Here is a 17,636-nt window from a genome sequence, read left to right as displayed (position 1 = left end):
CAGAGATATGAAAAATTGCACTCTATATTTGTAATATGAATTGTAATGCATTTTTCTGTCATATATAATAAATTAAGAAATTTTTAAAAAACTGTGTCCTTTTTTATCTTTCAAATGCCAATGGACTGGGACACTTAAAGTGATTATATAAATAAGTTATTATGATCAAAACCTGTATTAACATCACAAATTACTTTCACATCTTATTAGTTCTAGTAATTATATTTTATAAACAATATGGTTGATATTTATTGTACATGTGCTATGCAGATTATCTCATTTAGATCTCATAAAAGCCTATTTATTAGCTCTGTTTTGTGATGGAGAAATCAAGATCCAGGGTGTTTGGTAAACTTGCTCCAAATCATATTTCTAGAAAAGTAGCACAACTAGATTTTGAAATCTGGTAGCTTGTTTCCTACAGCTCTAATTTCTGTGACAACAGTGATGTTTTCTTGATTAATTCATTAAAGATATTTTAGCACCTCGATGTGTGTTTGTGTGTATGTGTGTGTTTGTATGTTTGTATGCATATACCAACCACTGTTTCTTTCTTTCCTTCCCTGAGGATATGACCAAAAAAACCAAAAACATATATATGTATGTATATGTATATATATATATATATATATATATATATATATATATATACACACACACACACACACACATATACGCACACACACATACATACACACACAGAGAAGCACACACAGTTAAATTAAAACTATGTATTTTAATTTTTTTGAATGATGTAGATATCTAGAATACATAGATATCTGAAATACACAGAATTCTGAAACTTAAGGTTTTTCTAAAATATCACAGAGATTATTATAATATTTGAGTTCCAGGAATGAAATAAATCAATTGAAAAGAAGTACCTTTTTACTTGTAGCTTTGTTTTAAATGTAAAAAAATTAGTCAAGTAATGAAGAAAGTGACAGATCAAAAACTAATGTCATGGTTTATCTTTTAATAAAAATAATTATAAATGTAACATTGAACAAAATTATTTTCAGAGGCAATTAATTATAAACATCTAATTTCCCAACATGCTGATTTTTTTCTAAAATTCTATCACTTGAAAGAGAATTCTTGATTTCACTCCGAAAGCCATGTATTTAATACTTAGTATGCATATGACAATTTTGTGAAGACTTAACTACCTGAATAATGCATTTAATCAGGACACTTAAAGGCAATGTGTTTTTCAATGTGTACTGATTAGCAAAAACATGATCAACTCCCCGAAATTTAAAACTTAGAGCTAATAGTATGCATAATGCTTGTTTAGTGCTCAGACTTAAATGCTGAATAAAAGTTGAACATAAAAACTCCGATATGATGTGTAGTTCACTTCATAATACATTTCTCCATTTCCTTAAGTATCACTGAACAGTGAAAAGTGAACAAAAGATGTTTTCAAATTAATGAAAACATAATAAAAACGAATTTTTATCATAGTCCTTAGATGAATAAAACCCTTTTGTAAGGGTTTTATCTTCTGAACAGATGAAAGAAGCCCTAATAGAATGCATTCAAATTGAAAGGGTCCTACAGTTTAAACAAGATAGCATATTTCCAGAACACTATAAGAATAGGAATTTTTGTTATGTGCCCCTGCAAAGGTACATTACTTCAAGACCAGTTCATCCTTCTCTCCTTCCTAGGTCATTCTTCTTCTCCCAGAAGTGCTAAAAATAAGGTCTTGAAAACATTGTTGAATACAGTTCAAAATACATTGCAAGGTGCATTGTAGCTTCTGCTCACTGATATAATTCCTGTGAGTGTTGTCAGGAGACAGGATGCATATTTCCAAGTCAAGCAGTTCCTTCATTCATCCTTCAGCAATCCCTTTCAGTGTGTTTTCTTAGAAAACCCTAGAACAATTTGCTCTCAGCAAATAGTCCCCTTTGTGGGCCTGGTCTTTCCTAATCTTCACTCTAGAGCTGCAGCTTCTGAGTTTGAGATACCATTCCTTATTTCTTTGGAGGGAACCTGAAACGAACAAACATAGGTCCCAGATAGCTAATATCTCCCCAACCAACATGAGTAATTGATTAGTTGTTTCAGTCAAGATTCACCACATGCCTATTCTTCTGACACTGGACTTTGAGTAGTAGGTTACTGATGAAACAAACTACAGAAAAAAAAAAAAAAAACTGACGGAGCATTTCTTTGTTTAGATGCTCTGAATATATTTCTCATTTAGGAAAACTCTCCAGTGCTCACAAAACTCTGGTCAATATTCCTGACATTGGATAGGAGGCAGAGAACAGGAAATTCTTGGTGACATTGATGACATTAATTTTAAAATTACCATGCTTCCCCCCTCTTATTGTTCAAACTACTGTGTCATTGAAAAATCTATAATTAAATATCTGGTGAAACGGATATGGATGGAGTGTAGATTTTACTGTGGCAGCCAACTAGAACAGTTCACATAGTGATCAATTCCCTCAATTTCTGTCTTGATTTAGTGAATTCCTAGAAATCCATAAATGGAGCTCTCTGTGTACATAGCCCTTATGCAAAATATATTTCTCTTGGAGCACACAAGGAACTGTTAGAATCTTTTTAGAAATTGTTAGTAAAATCAAACATGATATTTTAATGTATGATACTATGATTTCTACTTTCAAAATTTAAAGACAAAAATTTTAATCACTATACACTGTCCAACAGATTGTATATTCTTTGAAGTAAAAAGTGCATACATTTGAATACAATTTTCATAGCCACTATATACCATAATAGGTCAGCTCAACACTCTGTGCCTCCATTTTCTCATTTAAATCATAGTAATGACATTTTTAAAAACAGCCATCTATGGGATATCCTTGAAGGAATAGAATTATTTGTTTTCTGGATATTAGTTATATCCAGAATATTATATTATGTATTATATAGTTATATATATATTATATATTATATATATATTATATATTATATATATATATTATATAATATATATTATATATTATATATTAATTATATAATTAATTATATATTATATACTATATTATATATTATATATTATATATAATATATTAGTTCTGGATATTAGTTATATTAATTGCTATAAAACTAAATACAACAAACACTAATTCTAGAATTTTACTATCAAGATAGTTTTCATATACATTAAATAAATCAAAATAGATTTTTAGGAAAAAAAAAAACACCTAATTAAAGTCTATAAAGTCTTAAATACAGCCAATTTCTAGAAATTACCAGATAATACATTATTTAAAATATTGACTTGCACTGGGCATGGTAAGGTACACCTGTAATCCCAGAGGTTCAGGAGAACAAATCAAGAGGATTTCAAGTTCCAGACTAGAAGGCCCTAAGCAACATAGAGAAACGCTGTCTCAAAAAATAAAAAGGGACTGGGGGTGCTCAGTGTTTTAGTGTCCCTTGAATCAATCCCTAGTAGTCTACCCCCCCTCAAAAAAAAAACTATATATATGGAGAGAGAGAGAGAGAGAAAAGAAGAAGAAGAAGAAGAAGGAGGAGGAGGAGGAGGAAGAAGATGCATTATTACAATATGCATTTGGAAGAAAACATATAAATCATTATCTTTTATATTCTCATAGCAGCAGTTCATGGAAAATGACCATCCTAAATTTTGAACTCTACCTCATTTTATTTTTAATTTTCCTTCCTGAGAATTTCTTAGGGCATTTTTAAATGTTTCTTTCTAAATTTCTTCTGAAAGAAGTGCTAATAAATATAAAACTTTGAATATGAAAGTGTTCCACAAATTAAATTGATAACACATTTCCCAGAATAATATTCTTAAAAGAAAAGATATTAAAAAATTGGTATTTTGTTATATTCCCTCAACAAGGTGAATTACTTTAACACCTTGAGCAGTCAGTCCCATCCTACCTTATCTTAGAGTTACTATGGGAAATATCAGGAACAACAATTAGTTGGTTTTAGCATTATAATATCCTTTCACACAAGCCTCTTGACACTGACCTCCTTCGGGGTCATTTTTTCAGTAGATAAATAAATGTCAGTATAAAAAGATGAATACACCCTCCTCCACTCCCATTATAAGGATGCACTGTCCATCAGGGATATACCTTTTAAAGACCTTCTACAATAAAAATGACTTCTTGTCATTAACATCAAAAAGGTGCATAGAATAGTACATAATCTAGTGTAACTGACTGAGTCAAGTCCCTTTATATTGAAATAACGCTGAAGATATGCTCCAAAGGGTACAAAGAAGGTATTTCCAGGAAGAAGGAACATCCCAATATTATAAGATGTAAAAGTGTGCACTGTAATTGGGGAAATAATGAGCCCTTCAACTCAGCTTGCCTCAGGGTAGAGCACCTCTCAGAGGTGATAGGGAAGAGATTGCAGTTAGAGTTATAATTGTGAATCCAATAAAGAGAAAGCAACATGTAAAAAATTATGAGGACGAACTCATCATATATCATAAGAATGCATAAGATTGGAATGGAAATATGGAAATCATATAGGAAATAGTTGCAAAAATTAGATATAAATACCAATAATATGATTTGACAAGGAAAGTAAATAGATTAACAGCAATGGGAAAGATTTTACTAGCTTTAAAGAATGGGGTTTGAAAGAAAAAAAAAAGGACAGAGATGAGCATGAGGAAAATGAGAATTGTGGAAGATTGAAAAGATTTGGGTAAAAAATTTAGTTACTGGCTGGGGATGTGGCTCAAGCGATAGCGCCCTCGCCTGGTATGCATGCGGCCCAGGTTCAATCCACATACAAACAAAGATGTTGTTTCTACCGAAAACTGGAAAATAAATATTAAAAAATTCTCTCTCTCTCTCTTTTTTTAAAAAAAAAAGTTTAGTTACACACATTTATAAGGTATGCAAAACCTACAGAGTCGCAGATCAGATAATGTACAATAATACTATTTTGCTATTAAATCTTTATTTATTTTATGAGGCATATTTCATTCTATAACAGAAAACAGCGGCCTGAAATCCTAGTTCATTCTGACTAAAATAGTACATCCTTCAGGTTAAATCCAATTAAATACAGATATAACTAATTCAGACAGTCTCAGAAGACCCTCTCCAATTATTTTTGTTTTGTTCAAATACTTTGTATATCTTGTATATTTGTTCCATTTCTATTTTCATAAGGTTCACATGGGTTGGTATTCCTATGACTTTGGGATGTGTAGGAATATATTGACATGTAGTTTTTAGACAGGGTTAAGCACACAGTATATTTATTAGCACAATGAGAAGCTCAAAGCCATTCTCAGTGGAAACTCGCAACTCAGCCCATTTCCTTTTCAGTGACTTTATATTGGTAGCTTGAAATCAACCATGGAGAGATTATTCACACTGAGAATATTTCAGCAAATTCTTCATGCAAGTGTCTACTCCCCTCCATCCCTAGAATTAGTTATTAAACATTTACCAGTCTCATGAAACTCTTCTACAGAGCCATTACTCCATTCTTCTTCCTTCAGGACCCAAGAACAAGCAGCACGTTTGAAGATTCTGTGACTCAGAAAACTGACAGTGCTAAGTAGATGCAAGTTCTTTTCATTCATGAGCACATCTCCCTGAAATGTCCTCTAATATATATATATATATTCCCAGTCTTTTAAACTTAAAAATCATTTATGGGAGGAAATCTCCTCACAGTAAACTGTTCTTTTCTTGAAACTTTCTAGGCAAAAGCCACAGCACCAGTTCTGAATTTACCAAATCTTTTTTGACTTGCTCATTTAGAATGTGGTGATTTTTCCCCTTAATAGTACAATCTTGTGACTGAAAAAGGATATTCTATCTCCAGTTTCTGCATTACAGTAAGTTATATTTGATCTGATGATGGGGAATATCATGGAAATGTAGGACTGAGTGCAGGGTGTATAAATGGTTGTATTTCTCAATCTCAAATAACAGTGTTATGTCTTAAATTTTCATAAAAGTACAGCAAGAAAATTACCAAAATGTTCAACTCTGAGTATGTGAAATATGTTTAATATAATAATATAATTAGAATTACATTATAATTTCCCAACTTATTGTGTATATCAAATATGTTTTGGGTGCCATATTGTAAGACGACTATCTTGAGGGCATCACAGTTTAGTGAAGAAAACATAATTTAACTACCCAAAGTTTAAAATATAAAAGAATTTTAACAGAAGAAAAAAATTTAATAAGAATTTGAGTAGATGAAGATATCTATTTGGAAATTGCAGGGCTTCTGATGAAATATGAATTATTATTCATAAAGGTAGAAAGAGGAGGAGACTTTATAAATGAATCAATTTTGTATATGTGATAAACAATGAGGACTTCTTATGGTATGGCCAACATAATGCAAAATATAGGGCATAGGGGCCAACAGCTACCCAGAAAATTGAAAAGTTTATGAAGTATCTTGAAATGTAGAGCAAAGATTTCTATAAAATGTGAAAGTGATGGATTATAACTTATTAAGCGGCACTGATATCATGAAAGGGATTGTCAGTGGGAATATTTCTTCCTCATCCTTGATGTTCTCTTGTATTTTGATGCAGCCTCTCCTTTGTCCTCTATATGTTTTCCCCAGGAGTGCCATAGTTTACTGATTAGGATATTGAAAAGGAACATTTCACACATGTTCACCTCTCCCATTTCTCTTTCAGCAGCTGGTGTGCTTCTTCTGTGTCTTCCTGGATGCTGGTACTTCAACAGAGTGTGAACCAGTCTAGCACATTCTCTGTGTGGACTGGTGAGATTGTCAAACTCTTGTGTTCAGGTATCAGACATATTTGGCTCTACTATTAACGAAATCTCCAATATTACTTTAACTGGTGTTATCAATGTTTTATTCTCCAATTTGCATCTGTTTTTGTCTTATTTTCAAATCTGTTAAGAATTTGTGGAGGGAAGAAGTATGATTTTTATTGAATCAGTGAACAGACCCCTATATCAGTGTGTTAGAATAGTGTGACAAATTGGTAAATGACGTCCAGTATGAAATGAAAGTAAAAAATCAGTCAAGCAGTCAATTAATAAGGCATTTCAGTGTTCAGTGATATATGAAATTGGACATGGTATTCACTTTAGGTATAAAAAAAGCATATTTGGAAATAAAGCAGAAAAAGAAATTCCAATGTTTGAAGGAATACGGAGTGTTTTAGATAATAAAAGATACCACTCTGTGCTCTTAAACAGTCACAGTCCATTAAAGAACAGGGTTTCAAACTGTTAAAGTTTTCTTCTTTTCTTTTCCCTTTCTTTTGTAGTCATGTCTTCATTTTTCAGAAAATACATTTTTGGTTGGAACTTAACAATTTTTAATCATGCTATAAAAAAATTACCTTGTCCACTAAATTAAATGTTTTCAAAACAAGGTAATCACATTTGCATTTCCTCTATTAGCTTACTTCTTAATTGTGGTTCTAATCAAAGTGAAATGAACTTTACTAAAGGAGAAAATTTACAGTCCTCACATATACTGTTATCCTTGAAAGATTCAGCAGAGTCTGCTAATTACGTGATCACAATTTTGCCTGAGTTTACATTTCTATTCCAGGAGGAGACAGAAGGGTGGGGAAGGAAGCTTACAAAATTGAATGAAACTGTAGTCTCTCTCATTCATTTTGTATTGAAAATATCCTGAACAAAACTGTGACCTTGAATTCCTCTTCACTTGAAATATATATTGTAATAGGCCAATCACATTCTTCTGGGGAATCTAGAATTGCCGTTTTAAAGATGAGGAGTATTCCATGTCAAGAGAAGAATGTTGTACTTTATATTAGCTTCCTTTTAGGAAATACTGTTTATAAAGTTAGTGATGAAGGGATGATTCACCCTGATCAAGTTATTTCCCTTAGGTGTTACCTTCCGTAATTATCACTTTAATGAATCAAATAGGCTTTGCCATGTTTACAGTAGAACTGAAAGCATAAGAAACATGGCCACAGTTACAATATTCATGATAATATTGAATTATAGATTGCAATATTTCAAATATTTTTCTAAGCAATATTTCTTGTTTTCATTATATCTAGTCCAAATTTTTCAAACTGCATATATAATTTGGTACTATATGTTCATGGAGACATGTACAAACACAGAAATGGTTGGAAGGTATTTTCCACTGAAAAACAATAATAAAAAATATTAAATTTGAGGAAACTGCTATCACCGTAGTATCTGGGTAGAAATGATTATAGAGAAATAAATATTTATGCATAACTGTTTTTTTACTCTATTTTTCTAATATATTCAAAGAAATTCGAGGCTTTATCATCCTTAAGAAATATTTTATAGCCTTTTGATTTGTATAAACTTACATGATTGCAGTTGTTTGCTAATAAGATGAAGCAAGTTAATAAACTTGTGAAAATTAGGAAAGGACAAGTTAAAATGGGGAAGACTGAGTTATATTTCAGACACAGAAGAGATTTTCCCTTTAGAAGAACAATCGGATTAATATTCTACTTTTTACTAGATTGTATACTTTAGTCATAATAGAATCAATGTCCTATAATATTCTGGATTACTTATTTTTATAAAACGGAAAATATTAAAATGTAAATTCTATTAACTTTAATATCCTATAGATGAGAGGTACAAACTCTAGCGCTGGATACAAGAGATTAAGCAGCAGCTCAGAACTACTGTGCTGAATAGCCTTACCCAAGTTACTCACTCCCCACAGGGAACTGGAATAACAACAAAATCTAGTTATAGGTAGGAAATAGTCAGGATTAAATGAGTTACCAAAAATAATAGCATACTTTATGAATGTCTAAATACCTTGAAATATACTTGAAATTGAATAAATGTTTAATTTATAAATTTACTCTTTACTGCCTAATAGCTTTATGAAATCTGACTCATACATTGGGTTGAATTATAGAATATTCTTTGTTTTTTAAAGACACACAAAAATATCCCCAATGATATTGCATATTAATAAAAGTAATATTTGTTACTATAAGTACAGGTTATTCTTGACAAATCTAAGAATTCAGTAAAGATGTCTCCAGAATACTTCCTGAAAATATTGCAAAGACACTTCAAATTGCCAGACTATATTTATGAATTTGATGTTGCACCAGTTTTATGTTTAGGAGGATTATCAGGAATGAACTGACAGTGCAGCTAATATATATAAGCTTAATATTGAAGTCTGCAATACAAACCTGACAGAACTTAAAACTGGGTTACAGTATTAAATTGATAGAACATTAGTGAAAACTGAAATGCTCTTGTGATCCCCCTAAAATGATTATTTATTTTCCTGATCACTCCACTTTCCCTGTTCCTTAAGAATTTCCACTTGGACCTAACACAAGAGTTTCCTTTCTTATTTTGTTTAGGAAGGCAATGATGTAATTTAAAATATAGAAATTAAAATGTCAATTGTTACTAGAATTGGGGTAAATTATTGCCATTAATGATTATATTATAAAAAGTCATTGGAGTGCATGAATAAACAAATGAATATTCATACCCATATATGCATATATATTTTCATTGTAGGAAATTGGTTCATTTAGTTGTTCATGAAGAGTCACTGGATATAGCAAACAGATTATACAACTCAAAGTAAATTTAAAATTTAGATGAAGAAATTAGAGCTCTCAATTATTTTTACCATCAAAAAACTGAGAGAGATTATTTGTGTTTGCTGTTATTTTTACAGTGCTGTGGATCAAATCCAGGTCCTCTTAAACACTAGGCAATTTTAAAATTACATAAAAAATTAAGAAATTCAGCCAGGGGGAGGTAGCATCTGCCTTTATCCTCAGTTACTCAGGGTCCTGAGGCAAGAGGATCACAAGTTTGAGGTCAACTTCAGCAACTTAGTGAGTCCCTGTTTCAAAATAAAGTGAAAAGGACTGGGGGTATAGCTCAGTTGTATAGGGCCTCTTTATTCAATCCCCAGTACCATGCACAAAAATAGAGAAATGCTTTTGTGCTCTATGAGCACTTTGAGCATTTTTGTTAATTTTTACTTTATTGTTCATTGACATCATTGGTATATATATAACTGATATTTACCTTCATGGTCTCTTAATATGTATATCACTATGCACAGCTGACAAAAAAAAAAAAAAAAAAAAAAAAAAAAAAAAAACTAATTCGGGCTGGGATGGATGCTCAGTGGTAGAGCACTTGTCTCCAATGCATGAGGCACTGAATTTGATCCTCAGCACCACATAAATAAATAAAATAAAGGAATTGTGTCTATGTACAATTAAAAAGGAAAAAAAGAAGCATTTAAAAAAGTAATTCTAGATAAATGTCACTTATAGAAGATTAACAAAGCATGTGTCCTTATGGGTTTCCTGTTAAAACATATCAGTTATATCATGTATAAAAATATTCTCTAAAGTTGTAACATACCTCAGCAAAATGTATATTAATATTTATGAAAGGACTGTGTCTTCATTTTCTACACAGTGAGTGGAAGTCTTGAGTATAAATTTCTGTTTATAATCTTAGCAGACACTGAAATACCTGTGACAAATGAAATAATGCCATCTCTGATTATTCAGAAAGCACCTTCTCTCTTATGTAAGAGAGTAAACAAATGGATATAATTTTTGCTAGAACTTAAGAAATAAATGGAAAGGAAATGCCTGCTCTTTTCTATTATTCTTTAACTGTATCTTCAGTAGTAGTTTGTACTATAATTTGGGCAATTTACATATGTTTTATTTTTCTTCCATCTCCTGTTTTCAGAGCACTATTTCCCTTTGATTGAGGAGTTGCTATGACAGAAGATAATGGAGCTTATGGCACTCAGTGGGGAGTCTGTCACTGCTGACTTAGGCTGCTGCCTTTGTTTTTCTTCCCTTGTACTCCTCTGATTTTCTCAGGCACAGTGAGAAACAATTATAAAAGCCATGAGCCATTATAATATATTATACTATCAAATGGTTATTTTTAAGAGTCTTTCAATCTTCTAGATCTCTTTATGCTTAGCAGTGGTAAATTACATCATTATTTTTCATTCAATCTGCAGGATAGTGTTGTTAGATTGTTTTCTGCATTGGGGGGGGGGCAATCTTACACTGTGTGTAATTTATACTACTTCTTATGTTGCCCCTCATCACATCAATCAAAAACCTTATGTACCTTGTACCTTCTAAGTCTTCCCTTGCTGATCTTGCTGAGGTGGTTTTGGGAATTCCCATGTCAGGACCATGAACCTTTTTTAGAGGAGAATCTGGTAGACACAGCTAGTGTTCCTGTTAACTTTCTGTCACAAAGAAGACAATATTTTCAGCCCATATGAAGATGATTCAGGAAACTAGTCTGATCAATGAAATATGGGAAATAGGACATCTCTCACACTGAACTCTGAAACCATCCTTGATGATTTCCCCAGGCTTTCCTTCTTTTTTCTATGGCAACCATGGAATCCAGGAATCCTAATGTTGCAGTTACAGAACTTGGGTATTTCCATCAGCCAAAGGGAAGCTGAGACCTCCACACCCATCTCCGAAACACAAATACCATTACTTAGCCATTTAGGACACACAGTGTAAGGAAGCACTTGTGTTTATAGTTTCTTAAGTCATTATAACTGCAACATAATTGCATCTAATATAGAATAATAGGTTATGTGGTTATGGCAGGAATAATATGTCTCACTATGTCTTGCCTTTTCCATTTCTTTTTAGGAAATCTTAGAGATAACCAAGGAGGGAGGGGACTAAATTGTAAGTCAAAGAGTTGTAGACAAAAACCTCATTTATATTAAGAGGCAGCTGGATAATTTGGAAAGAGAACAGGATTTGTAATCTAACCCTAGTGACTTAATACTATATGTCATTCAACAAGATCGTTAATGTTTTACCTTCATTTTTCTCATCTTGAAAACAAATGATAATATTATCTATATCTCAAGATAGAAGCAAGAATATAATAATTTAAAAAGTTGCTAAAATATTATACCTTCTTAGGAAATGACATTTCTTGTTCTTGTAAACCTACTTGGTAAGTCATGAAAGTCTATTCATTGATCACCATTTTTAATGTCTCTGCAACTCATGTGGTTTTGATCATATCTCAACTCATGGCATCACTTTCATTTAAATCTTGAACTAGACACAATGTATGTAGATGGATAGAAGAGAGGTGTGTGTGTATGTGTGTGTGTGTGTGTGTGTGTGTGTGTGTGAACACACATGAGTAAGGGAAATTTTATTAATCCTACATTGAAATTAATACCCAGCTTGTTATTCTCTATTTTGCTCCATAATCTTAGTAGTTTTGTGAACTGTAAAATGTGGAGTTTCATAAAAACAACAACAACAACTGGCTTATTGGTGGCTATAACAATTAAATGAAATAATGAACACACTGCAAAGTGTAAAGTGTTTATTTAGGCACTCAGAACTATTACTATTTTTATTATCCTAATAATCCCATAAGTATGTTAAATATGTAGCCTAAGTAGAGCAAAACAATAATAGACAAAAACTACTCATTCCTGTCCAAAGATAGGAAGTGTTCTCTTCTATTAACTTTAGATTTCTTTTTAGTTATGAGTTTGAGTATCTTCAGTTTTGCTGTTTCTTTGAATACTGCCTTTAAGACCAGCTAACATAATGTTGAAAAATGGTGAGTTCTCATTATTTACCAGCTCTTTCTAAATACACTTCAAGCCCTGAGAATAAATCCAGCCAAGTCTTAGGGCTGCTTGGAGTTTAAACTGCTTGTCTTGCTGCTGCTCTGGGCTTACCCTCCAATTTGTGCTGAATGTGGAGAAAAGTGAGCAGAGGAGAAAACTGCCAGGGTAGCAACTACAAATTCAGAAGACATGAAATCACATTATGTATTCCTTGAGGATGAAGACCATGCATTATTAATCTTTGTCCCTTAGTATATAACATTGCTTACACATTGCAATAAATAATAAACGTATTATAAATAACTTTGCAAATACAGTACATCATTTGTGGTACAATTTTATGATTTATTGTTTTTTAATGTTTCCCATTTTAACTCCTTTAAATAGTTTTTAATTCCATGAAAGTAAAATAAACTTTATTAATTTTTAGTAAATGCTTTTGAATTTAATTTTTGCATGAGTAGTGTTATATAATCCTAGATAATAAGTGAGTATAACACCAAAATAATGCACAAATCTTTGGGAGCTGCGTTCAAAAAAATTCAATAAATGTTCCTATTTCATTCATTGTCTTCCATGATTGTCTTTATTGATTCATTACCTATTTCATATCTTGAGGGCCTTGTAAGAAGACTATAATTACACAGTTTAAAAAACAAACACAAGAGAAGCAAGAGTAATTATAATACTATATTTTATCATGTTTCTAATGAATGGTAATGTTTTAGATAAACTTTTTGACAAGAAACAATGAATAGTTATTTTAGGAATTAAAAACCAACAAAAAGAAAAGTTTAAAAATGCCTCATATCCTTTGATATTAACTTGGTTACAAGTAACAACTCCAAGAATCAATCACATAGCAAAACATATACTATATAATCAGTGATGCAAAATCAATACCCTCCAGTATCTATTTGTATTCTTTGAAAAATGTCAACAAAAATAATTTCACATCAGTCAAATTCACAATCACCTCAAGTTGCGTTTATTGACCTTATTTTGACAGTTTTAGCAAAAATTTATTGTATTGAAGTGTCCTTGTTTCCACAAACTTCTATTTGTATTTGAGACTATGGAGTTAAGCCAACCTTAAATCCAACAATGGCCTTCACTAGGCTGACTTGTTTCTCAATCTTATTAAGGGAATTAACCCTCTTTATACAGTTTCAAACACTATAAGAAAGCAAGTTGTTGTTACGTGATGAAATGTTCACAGCTTAGGAAGATGCATCTGAGATTTGGTAAGAATTAGGAATTATTAAATTGTCCTTAAACATTTTTATTACTACCCAAAAGTTCACCTGGAAATATTTGATGATAATATCAATTTGAATAACCAATATGGCTTTGTCAAGCAGTATTTTTTAATTACTGAAAAATTGGTATGTAGATTTGAGAGAGAAAGACAGACAGAGAGAAAGGGAAATTAATAAACAGATTCTCCCCCACCCTGCTTTTTAATCAGTTGGGTTTTTGTAAGGTCAATGACTATAATAAAGTCATTATGTTATAAGTGTGAAGATTGAAGAGCATTATTTGATTCCATCCTCTGGTTCTATTTAATACTATTTTAATAAAATTGATAAGCATACCTTTTTGAGTTATGTTTCTTCATCATAGATTTTCTGCTGAAATCTCTCTGTGTATGTGCTGGCTGTGCTTCTTTTCTTAGAATGTTCTTCCTCAGGAAGGAACATAATGTGGTGGTTATTTCACTCCAGAATTAAAAAGACTTAAATGTAATGCAAGATGCATAATTTCACATTTACTGATTTGCTGCTACTTGTTCAAACTCTAAATGGCTTAGTATGTTCATCTATAAGATAGGGTCTGTAAAAATCATTGATTCAAGAAGCTTTCAAAAAATTAAATCTGATTATGAGTCAAAACAATTGGCTCATTTCTAGCATTTGGGAACATGCCAAATCACTTCTGAACATATGATATAAAATGTTCACTGTTTCAAAATCTACATACAGTTTTACAATGTATTCATAGAGGTGGTTTCTTTCTAATACTTACCCTGCATGATGTTTTGATTTTTTATTCTGAAATCTCCATTCAGAGAATCTCAAAATTTATAATTTTGAAATTCTGCAACTTTGTATCTTCGAAATTTTTAATTATATTATTTCATGAATCCAACAGAAAAAATATGTATTTTAAATATTTCATCACCATTGTTTATCTTTTTAATTATTGCCAATTTTTATTTTGAAATATTATTATAAACATTAAAAACATTTAAGATTGGTACAAGAATATCAATATTCATTCTTATGTGGAAATATGTTGGTTTTTACTCATTCTACTTATATAGGTAAATTTTGCATAATCTCAGCTGTTAAGGTTTTCTATCAACGTTTTCTAGATTCCTACCACTCATCTCTATTCAGACTTTCCTTTATAAATGTGCATTTTCAATTTCGCCCTTTATGACTTTACTGATGCTGTACAATAATAATATATTCAATTGCTTACTTTTTAAAATTAATTTGTATTTTGTGTATTTAAGATAAACAACATGCTTTGTTTCTCTAAACCCTGGGCTCAATCTCTAGTATTTTTAAAAAAATATTATATAAATGTAAATAATAAATTGATTACTTCAAACAATTTAACATCCATCACTGTTCAGAGTTAACCTTTGTGTGTATATGTGTGGTAAGAGCATCTAAAATCTACTTTCAGCAAATTTTAGTATACAGTACCTTATTACTGACTGTTCTAATGTACATAATATTTCTAGATTCATTCATTTTACCAAACTATTAATATATACATTTTTACCAACTTTCCCCCATTTTCCCTCCTTCCCTAACACTGGTTCCCACAATTTTACTCTGTTTCTGTTAATTAGATATATACTGGCAGGGATATACATAAATTAGATCAGAATCCTATAATTTAGTTTTTATATCTAATATATAGATGAGTCTTCTCTTACTACTCATCATAAAATCTTTCATTTGCCAAATCTAATTAACATTTTAAATGGAAAAACTGTCTTTCAGCATTGGGAATCGTTTCTCACTATCTTTTTCTGTGAGTTCCCTCATGCTATTAGAATCTTGCACTCTAATTCTTCTTATTCTTTTTCCTAAATATCTGTAATTATATTCATGTTTCTTTATAGGAGTTAGTTCAGTTATTCTAGAGATAACAGGACATATCCTAAGAAAATGTTTAACAGAGTTCTTTGCAAAAAAATTATACATATGATATGTTATTTATGTATAATATATAACATATACGTTGGATATATACATGTGTATTTTATGTATTACATATAATACATATATATGATAAATATATAATGTATATTATATAAAATACATATATATGTAATGCAAGTTATTATATATATATATATATATTATATATATATATATATATATATATATATATATTATATATATATATACACACACACACGTTAATTCCATTCTTAGCTCTTTGGAATTTTCTCACTTACAAACCAGCAATTTGCAACAGTTCCACATAAGTTTTGCCATAGGCTAACATTCTGAAACAGAGTTAAACTTACATCTCCTTGGTTTCACTATTTCCCCAATTAGCTGTAGCTGAGATAAAACTTTGTGTACTGTAGGCAGAATAATAGATCTTTCACTAAAATGGCCGCATTCTAATCTCTGAATATGTTCCTTATGTGAAAAAAAGGACTTGGTAGAAATGATTGAGTTAAAGGACCTTGAAATGAAGAGAGTATCCCAGATAATTTGGAGGAGCCCATATAATCCCAAAGGACCTTAAAACAGAAGATTTTTGCCCAGACATAATGATGCTTGCTTGTAATCCCAGCAATTTAGGAGGCTGAGGCAAGAGCATCATGGGGTGAAGCCCAAAGCCACTTAGCGAGATTGTCTCAAAATATTTAAGAAATTGAAAGAAAAAAAAAAAAAAGGAGATGTAGTTCAGTGGTAATAAGCTTTTGGGTTCAATTTCCCAATAACAAAAGGAAAAAAAAAAAAAAAAGAAAGAAAGATTTTTTTTCCTGATTGTTGTGAGGAATATTTGAGTATAGAATAATGGCAATCAGTATGTAACATTGCTCATTTGAAGATGAGTGGTAATTTTTTTTTTCCTCTAGATTGTAGGCAGCATCTAGAAAGTGAAAACAGTAAGGAAACAGTGACTCTGTCACTCTGTGAGTACCTTGACTTAATTCAGTAGAACCAGGTTGAGTTTGTAGCCTAAGGAACAATATAATGCATCATAGTGTTTTAGTACTAAATTTCTGCCAAATTTTTATATCAGCCATAGACAACCAATATAGGTATCATCTAGAGTTTGTTGTTTTTTCAGCAAGTTTTTTTATCTTTTTAGTTTATCTGTGAATAAGATATGAATTTCAGAGGCCAAATATTTTCACATAGAAAATGGAACTTGTTTTAGTTTTCTATAACTTGATTTAGTTTTTTTTCTTTAATCTATTCTTTAATTTGGTAGTAAGCCTAATCTGGCCATTTTCAGGAAACTTAGTCAAATGATCACCTCTTCATTTAAAATTAAAATATGATTATTAGTCATTTGTGATTTTTTCTCATGCATGAATTGCCACTCTGTCATCACTTTTCTGTTTTTCTATTTATTTTCCATTCCTATTGCTGAAGGCTTATACATAAAATATTAATTATTTTCTCTCTTTAGTACAGAAGTTAATAACATTATACTCTTTTGCTCCTTGTGTTATTATAGATATGCAAAATTATTATAAATGAACATGTGAGTTTGGGTACCTTATGTCTACACTCTAATTTATTTTCAATTACTTGAGCAGATGAATGTTAATCTCAACATGGATAAGGTTTGATTTAGCCTTAAGTCAAATTTTGGAAGTTATACTTCAATAATTGCATATTTGTGATATTATATGAACTAATGAAGTAGAAATATTAAAGATAAAAAGTTCAGTGGTTTATGGAAAATGTGAAAACTCAATAATAATGAACCACTGAAGAATTTTAAAATCAAATTAGAAGTTAATAAGTAATTTA

Source organism: Marmota flaviventris, chromosome 11 (assembly GCF_047511675.1).
Source record: "Marmota flaviventris isolate mMarFla1 chromosome 11, mMarFla1.hap1, whole genome shotgun sequence".
Lineage (NCBI taxonomy): Eukaryota > Metazoa > Chordata > Mammalia > Rodentia > Sciuridae > Marmota > Marmota flaviventris.
Note: the sequence above shows the minus strand (reverse complement) of the source record.